The following is a 9781-nucleotide window of genomic DNA, read 5'->3' as shown; positions in this document are numbered from 1 at the left end:
GTTGAAGTGCGAATAATAGTTACGAATTAATATGAATATTCATGCGCTTTCTTAATATATTTACATTCGAATAATTCCAACATTTCTTTTAGTCACAAAAAGATAATTGCATTAAAGTGAAAAGTAAAGGAATAAAAATCAAAAGGAGAGGAAAAAATAAATTTAAAACGAGCTAACAACGCTATGCATCTGACCATATTTTTTTGGGGAAAATCATTTTTTCAAGTAAGGTTTATACTAGATATTCATTTGTAAATATTCCCTATATGTCTACAATTTCTAGTTTGAAAAGAATCTATTATAATAAAGGTCATTTCTAAATCAGAAAATATATGCTAAGAAATATTTGGCTTTTCTTTCCTACACAGTGTGACCCCATGATAGCATAGGAGGGAGGGAGGGAGAGAGAGAGAGAGAGAGAGAGAGAGAGAGAGAGAGAGAGAGAAAGAGAGAGAGAGAGAGATTGATTTTGGGAGGAGTAATTATATTTAATAAGTTACCATTTATTAATTCAAGATTTTGGGAAAAGTCATAATTCAGGGAGGATTGATAGTAATAAGGTATACTACCATATAAGTTACTTTGATGGTACAATATGTAATATTGAAAGTAGTTGTAATTTGTATAATTAACTTCTAAAAAAGTTGTACTTGTGAAAGTTTCCCAAAAAAATAAAGGAAGTTATATGGAGAAAAACTACCATATACTTATTCAGTTTTTCCTCTTAGTTGTGGGAGATTGTCACGACCTATTTTCACTAAGATGTGCGGACACCTACCTTTCCCATCTCGGTAAGCGAATTCTTATCCCAACAATCATAAAACATAAATAAAGCAGAAGAAGATAGAATGATGTAAGTCTCACGATAATAATATAAAGAAATGCAGAAGTATTGAGAATCCAACCCCAGTATCTGGTTCGGTCATACAAGATCATCTACCAAATATTACAAGTCTGAATAATACATAAGATCTCAAAAGATGTCCATCTACCATTGATGGACGTTGAAGTTAATAGATTTCACAGCATTAGTTGCTCAATCGCCATGAAGAGTAATTGTTGGATGTTTGGACTGGGCGGGTCGCCCATGTGGACTGACCCGACCCGTTTGAAGAGATAAAAAAAGGAAAAGTCACACAAATACAACTTTTTGAAATGTTAATTAAAAAGATTATAACTACTTTCTAAAAATTACACAAATACAACTTGTACAAAATTTTAACTTTTTAATTACAAAAATACTACTTTTTACATTCCTAAAAAATCAATAATACTTAATTCTTTTTACTTTCTCTTCCACCCGCACCCCCCCCCCCCCCCTCCCAAATCTATGAAAAGGACATGAGAGAGAATGTAATTATCCAAATAAACAAAATAAAATCAACTTCAAATCCCATATTCCATCTATCGCTTTAAAATTCGTTTCCTCCTCTTTATTCTTTTTTTTTTCTTTCACTTGATGACTGATGCAATTATTTTTTTCTGACTAAAAAAAAATTATTTGAATATACTAATATTAAGAAAAGTACATGAAAAGATATGGTATATGGCATAAGAAAAGTACATGAAAATATACTTAAAAAGGTATATGGTATATTCAAATTGGCAAATTTAATTGAAAAGATGATCACAAATTATTTGTGGATATAATAGTAGAAATTAGTATATTTACGTTTGTATATTATATATAGTACATAATATAATGATACCAGTATGAATAAGATGCAATATAATATCAATAACCAATTCAATCCCAAACAGTACCACACATGACACAAAAGTAGTATCAATAAATCAGGCTACACAATAAGCCACAATGAAATCACAATTCTCATCTCAAAATCAAATCAAAGTAAAAGTACCGCAATATCACAATCATGAGCTATCACTAATCACCAACACCCAATGTTTCAACGTCACAACGAGCCAATAAGTAAATAGATCATGACAAGTCAACAACACATTGGGGTGGCTAGCCCCCAAATCAACAAGGCCCAACCTAAGTCAATATCCAACCCAACTTCATACCCGAACGTTTACATGCATTCTATGACAATATCATCTAAACATACTCTTCGCTAATTGAAGTCTCACCATCAGATAAATCGTAACGTACCTGGAAGGACAAACAACAAACTCGAAGTGTCAATTGTGCGCCTTACCCTTTCGTTGCGCCTCAAAGTAATGAAAGTCTAGCCATATCCGAATATGGAATTAGAATCAAGAAGAAAGCATCCAAATAACCAAGCTCCTATTTAACCCCCAATTCTTAACCCAAGGAATGGGATTTATGAACTAACAAGATGAACTTAGAAATTTAAAGGTCTCAACATGAAATTAGCACTCTAGGTGATCAATTCCCATCAACAATTAACTAATTTAACTCATAGATTAGAGAAATTCAGATTCCAAAAGAAACCCCCTAATTTGGGTATAAATCCTAACCTTAAATCCACAAATTTATCACTTACAATGGAAGATATAAGCTTATCAACAATGATTTCATCCAATCCTATGGTTACATTAGCCAAATTCATCATCAATTTGTACTTAGGAATTCTAGAACCCATTTTAAGAAATTATCATAAAACTCATCTTCCCTCTTTAATTCATCAACAAGTAATGGGTGATTCAAGTCTATTAATCTTTATCTCAACAACTTTCATGCTTAAAGAAGCTAAACCCACAATGATTCTCACTTTAGAAGACTAAAATCCATTTAGAGAAGAAACCATAAAAGCTCCATTTTATCCTTCAAGTTCTAAAGATTTCCTTCCATGGATTCTTACTTTAGGGAAGGTAAATGAAAGAGATTAAGATTGGGGAACTTACCCTCGTGAGAAATCCCTCCTCAAATCTTCTCCAAGATGCTAAGGAAATGTAATTTAGGAATGGAAGGAAGAAGGATTTTCATAAGACATTTAAATAAAAATCTGGTCCGTCGGCTGCTTCCGCGGTCAGGCCACCGCTTCTGCAGGCAGGCCACATTTTTTGCGCACCGCTTCCGCGCCAAAGCGGTCACCAGACACCAAAATATTCTGGTGTCTTCCAAACTTGAAATCGACCCCCGGAACCATCCCGGAACCTCTCGGACACAAACAATATGCAGATATACATAAAAACGCGCTACGAACCCACTCATGGCCTCAGAATTCCCATAGGAGGTCTCGTTGATCGAGTCAACCCCCGATACCTCAAAATTAACTTTCCAACCTAAGTCCCAAAATGCATCCGAGTGTATTGGGAACCGAACCGAATATACACACAAGTTATAAATGATCGTCCGGACCTTTCGGGATCGAGAGATTTTTGAAAAAGATCCGTTTACCAAAACGTCAACTTTGAGTCAACTCTTTTTCGCTTTAACCCAAATTTCCCACAAAGTCACCCAAATCATAACCAAAGACCTCGGGAAGCATGTCAACGGTCCTCTCAGGTCAAATGTGAGCTAATCAAGAGCATCGAATAGCAATAACGACCAAACGGTTCGTTACATCAGATACCAATTAAACAATCGCTCGTCTTCGAGTGACAAGGAAGAGAACGGGGGAAAGATACTTGAGTCCGCAACTATTGGATATCTAGAACGCATATCGAATTTCTTCTTATAGGGAAGATTATCATCGAATAAAACTGAATCCCAACAAATGATATTGGAACCATCAGAATGGTACTTCTTCAACATAGAAACATGGGAGACCGGAGGAACACCTGACCAGCTTAGTGAAAAACTAACTCATAAAACATAGGATTAGTACGACGGATAGTCTCAAACATGCCAATAAACCTCGAGCTCACTTGCTCTCCTTCCCACATCGCATGACACCATACATGGGTGTAGCTTTTAGAAAAACCTGCACACTTACTTAATCAGTCACAACTTTTTAAACTTAGCTCAAGATCCAATTCTCGTATCTCCATATTCAAATTTTCCTCGCAACTGATCCTCAAATAAATGAAGGTTTTTTTTTTTGCTCGAATATTTGATTAAACCACAACTTTGAACGCGACCAATAGGTCCCACTAACATTGCCCAAATAGTACAACCCTCAAATCACAATACAGGAACATACCACTGAATATCTTACCAAACTAAGTCCGTAGGAAACTATCGGATTACTCTAAAGACATATCGCAGCCATTGAACCTACTTAATCATCGCCAAGCCCATTGTAACCATACACTACCCGAATAACTGTTCTCAGTACATATATCATCAAATTCACTTGCAAGCCCTGATAAAACTCGGTAAATCTGTCATACCTCAAATCTGAGCCGAAACACATCGAATCCTTAAATATCTCTCCGAAAATATAAACATAGACCATTAAGCTTAACTTAAACCATTTCGACCCTGAATGAATGTACCACCCTTGTATACCACCAATAGTCACTCGAACCGACTCCAAATTTCTGAAACCAATCACAGTCCTACCACACATCTGTGGCGGCCAATTATAATCTTTTACTCATGCATAGCAAATCCTGTCTGTCACCCTCGACTCCACAAGTTGAGTCCTATCCAAGTTATCAAATTAGTATCGAGGAGCTATACCTTACGATTTTAATCTTCATGCTTCTCAACCTTTACCCGACACGCAAATCCGATTCAATCGTGAACTTTTCGACGCAAAACCTGAAGCCTTATATAATCATTATTTAACCATCAAACCTCTCATTGTATCATCTCAATATGCCCATAATTTTTTTGAAAGTATCCAATCTTGCAACTGATGCTCTAAATCTCACGTAATTACTCCCAAGTCCTTACTATCCAAAGTGCTCACCCAAGCTATCCAGTCAATATTATTTGCAATATAATACACTACCACGAATATGGTCGCATCTCGAAAATATTACTCTGGCCTTCACAAAATAGGGATTTCCATAATTCTATTCCCTTAAACCACACTAACTCATCCACTGAAGAGTGTTACGAAATTCTTCAACTGTGAACCACACAAGCCACTTCCATAAGCTTTAACATGTTGGTTACCTGAAACTTGTTTCCCACTAATAGCTGATCATAAATCCTCACGAGACCTCGTCATATCGCTTGGTCCGTTTCCATAGACTTCCTTCTTTAAGCTACTCAACAATCACACCCCATCTGGAATATGCAAGAAAATGACACCACAATCCGTACTGACCCAAGAAATCCCTAAGATGTACCTTTTTCTTATCGATTCACAATCAACTATACCTTTTCTTGACTCTTCAATTCCTCAATTTCTAGGAGTTCACATTCACCGACATTGTCTGACCATTACTTGAACCCACTCAGTAGTCTATCACATAACCATAAGTCTCACACACTAGCTGAATCACACATGGACATAATAGTATGCCATACACTCTATTCATTATAGTTTTAACTTAGCTCACTCAAATCTAAACTGAAAACTCTCTAAATCCAGCGTATCGCATAATCCCAAGTCCGGCGTATCACATAACAGTCTTACTAAGATGCTCATGTATCCCACTGAAGCGTCCTTGCCCGAATTTCCTTTCTCAATTCTCGAAACGTTATCCCGAGCTTAACTTAGTTAACCCATCATTGATCCACCCTTTCAAGTATCTTTGCTTACTAATCCCTCACTCAAAATCATTAACATTGTTAGTCCTCGAAGAATCACCTCTTACGTCAATTATTGAATCTGAACACCTCTAACCACTCGCACGACTATCCCTTTTATTCAATCACATAAGCCGAGGAATAACACCACTAGTAGCGGGATCTAGGCAAATTTACACAATGAATATAAAGCACCCAACCTTAGTCCAACATTAGGTGTAACACCTGATTAACCCTCCTACTAAACTTTTAAACTGGCCCAACACTGATAGTTGTTCCATTAGTCAATCACTGGCCCTATTAGCTCACGACACAATTGAAAATTCCAACTCATCCTTAAACTCTTAAGCCCACTCTACACTGAACAATCGCAACCAAGCTCTCACATTACTAATTCTTGTTTCAACGATTTCTTTTTTGCCCTTAACCTCGAAGACACCAATCAACCTCATCTGTCACACCTTTTACTGAAGGTCATGATATAATTTCATCGCAATCCAAACATGACTCAAGTACCCATATTACATCACCTCAAGTATTACAAACCTTAATCCCCTAAACCAATAGCAAGATGCCTCATCGTAATCCTTCAGTTCCTATATTTCATTTCAAATTACTTTTATAACTATTAACCAACAAATACTCAAATCCACTCGATCCTCTAAGCTAATCATCTATATAAGCCGAATGAATCACAAATAATATCAATACTTCTCCTCAAATCTAAGTGTAACAACCAGTAACTCCCATAGTCATTAATTCATTGCATACGCCTATAATTGAAGTCATTTCTATCAGTCGATTACTAGCTCTTTAGAAGCGTACAACTCAGTCAAATTTACTGATCAATCGATGTGCCCATAACATTCTCTTCATAACATAGTAGTTTGTTAATACCAACGAGCCCATAACAAGAATGACCCTTAGCACCAGTCACAACCTTATCCTGACAACCATGTTAGATACCAATTTTTCCCTTCCCAATCTCACGAAAAGTACTCATGTCTAAGATATTCTATGGAGTCTCACTTCGCTACACGCTTTCCACAAAAGTCTTCCTTCATGTCCTTATTCTCAACTTCTTTTCTTTATTAGATGCGATCACAGTACGTTTGCCAACTTCGATGATCCTTACCGAACTCACACTTGTCCCCACCCACGGACATCTAATACCCTGCTGCTGCAGAATCATCGACCTGCCATTGGTACACCTGGGCTACGCACACCGTCATAATTCTTGATGAAGCCGAAGCTTTTCCCAAACCGATCATATCGTCGAGCAAACCACTATTGTTAAGCCATCAATGTACTTTGTCACTTTCGAGCACCCAACACTGAAGCATGGAGATTATGTAACCCTTTGAACTATCTTTCCCATTTCTCACGAACCCTCACAATAAATGAGTCTAATTACGGCTCCACACGACAACCGAGTTTAATCGTGACTTCACACAATCGAATCATTGGGCCATAACTAGAGGCTGAACTTGATCACGTGTCCGAAATAGAATAACACATCTCATACCATACCACAACACGTCATAGATCAACCATTCACATAAGAATTTAAGGACGGATTTCGACCCTCCGTGGGTAATTAAGATAAGAAAGTCCAGATACCAATTTGAATAAAGTCGCACGAGAGAATGAAAGAATTGGAAGTTTCCTAAATGTCTTATAGCCTCTCGCAAATATATACGGAGCTCATCGTACCGATCCACGAGACTCTGCTAGGCACGCTCTTGTATTATAGACCGGGTAAGCTAGGGCTCTGATACCAACTTGTCACCACCCCGAGGCGGATCTAGAATTTAAATGTAGCGGGTACTACAATTTTCTTCAATGTATATCTCATTAGGAACGTGTATTTGGGTCGGGTCCATCTCTTTTTAGTTTATTCGGATCAACTTAACAGGTTTTTTTTATTTGCAAATATGAAATTATATCTCAAAAATCTAGAAACAAACATAATTAGCATCTTAAATAAGGAATCGCACCCATTAACACCCATTAACAACAAAAGTAAAATCAACATTTTCACCAAGGGACTTGTATCTCATGTATATTAAAAAAATGAATTTGCACAAGTAAAATAACAGCTTCAATAAGGAAATTACACCAATCAAAATAAGAAAAATAATAGAAAAACTCTTCAATAGGTAAATACACCCCATAAGTAAATGTAGAATTAGAGAAACCACAAGTTTTCATAAATGATAAATTTCATGTTTTTTCTAAGCAGTGCTCACAAAATTTCCATCACAATATAACTATTAAAGTAATTTAAATTGAATTTAACAATTATAGAATAGCATAAATTTTTATAATACACTCCCTCCAACCATTTTTATTTGTCCATTATGCTAAAAATATATGTCCACTTTTGGCTTGTAAGTTATATAGTTTGAAAAAACTAGACATAATTTACCGTTTTATACCTATTACCCTTATTACTAAGTACCCAATTCATTTCTCATTTTTTTTGTTGCTTATTAAGAGTGTCCCAAGTCAAATATAGACAAGTAAAGATGGACGGGGGAAGTAATAAACAAAAGAAATTATAAAAAAAAAAAAATTTGAATTTTGATCTCAATCCAAAATTCCCATTGAGACCCAAGTTTTTCGATTTAAATACTCATAGATTTGAGATTAAGAGAAATGCTTAATTTAAGGGATTTTGAAGTTTCTATTTGTGTGTTCTCGCTAGAAATCACAGATAAAATAATAGAAAAAAGAAAAGGCAATATAAATAATAAAAAGATAAAAGGAAACTGGGAGAGCCGAAAAGGGAATTACTGGAACAAAGCAAGTAAAAAAGCACAAAGAAAAACAGGAGTTGAAAAATGTTCAAGATAGATTCAAACTTGTGTCTACCAGCCGTGACACTTTTGTCTAATTTAAGACTGTGGGTGGCAAGATCAAATATTTAACCTAATTTAAGAAAATTACAACATAAGTACATAAAAAAATTATTAATCTATGGGGTGCCATGCCACCCCCAACCCTTAGGGTGGATCCGCCCTTGTCATCACCCATTTTCACTAAGTCATGTGGGCACCTACCTTTCCCACCTCGGTAGGCGAACCCTTATCCCAACAATCATAAAACATAAATAAAGCGGAAGAAGATAGACTGACGCAAGTCTCACGATAATAATATAAAAAAATACGGAAGTAATGAGAATCCAACCCCAGTATCTTGTTGTAATGTGCCAAGTCATCACCTATGTTATAGCATCTAAACCCAACTGTGCCAAGTCTCAGTATATCGAACCAGTGTATAACAATCATATCACAACAATAGCACGGTAAACCAAGAGGTACAATATAATGCAATATTGTATGAATGATGAATGCAAACATATGCACCGTACATATGCACTAAGACCGATGGAACATCACATCTCGATAGCACAACCCAAGGGGGACCCGCGAAGTTCATCTACCAGTCACTCCACACACAGTCCAGAGATGACTTTTTCCCACATATACGCCTCGTATCAGTCATTCCGCACACATCTCGGAGATGATTCGATAGATAATGTGTTTTAATGAATCTGTATTTCCTTCTCACTTTCCATCCTCAGTACTATAACAATGCAATATCAATGTATCATGGAAGTGAGTAGGAATACCTTGCAATGTAATATCAACAACCAATTCAATCACAAACAGTACCATACATGGCACAAAAGTAGTATCAATAAATCAGGCTACACAATAAGCCACAATGGAATCACAATTCTCATCTCATTATCAAATCAAAGTAAAAGTACTGCAATATCATAATCATGATATATCACTCATCACCAACACCCAATGTCTCAACGTGGCAACGAGCCAATAAGTAAATAGATCAAGATAAGTCAACAACACAATGGGGTGGCTAGCCCCAAATCATTTAACAAGGCCCAACCTAAGTCAATATCCAACCCAACTTCATACCCGACCCTAAAGAAAATGCCTATCGTAATTCGGAGACATCTGAACTTATGAAGCATCAGATAAGTCCCACGGGCACGGTGAATTAACGACTATGAGTCGACCTGTCCTAAAACGGACCAACGATCATGACAAAAATAATGGCAAACATTCAAAACGAAGAAATAAGAAGGTAACGACGAGCTGCCGGAACCACCGGTTTTCGGGAATTATCCACTTCCCGTTACTCCGGTAGATCGCAGATCCGGGAAGTGTGGGGCTATCT

The sequence above is a fragment of the Lycium barbarum genome, chromosome 4, assembly GCF_019175385.1.
Source record: "Lycium barbarum isolate Lr01 chromosome 4, ASM1917538v2, whole genome shotgun sequence".
NCBI classification, from domain to species: Eukaryota; Viridiplantae; Streptophyta; class Magnoliopsida; order Solanales; family Solanaceae; genus Lycium; species Lycium barbarum.
The sequence above is the reverse complement of the archived record's forward strand: the minus strand, read 5'-3'. Positions refer to the sequence as shown.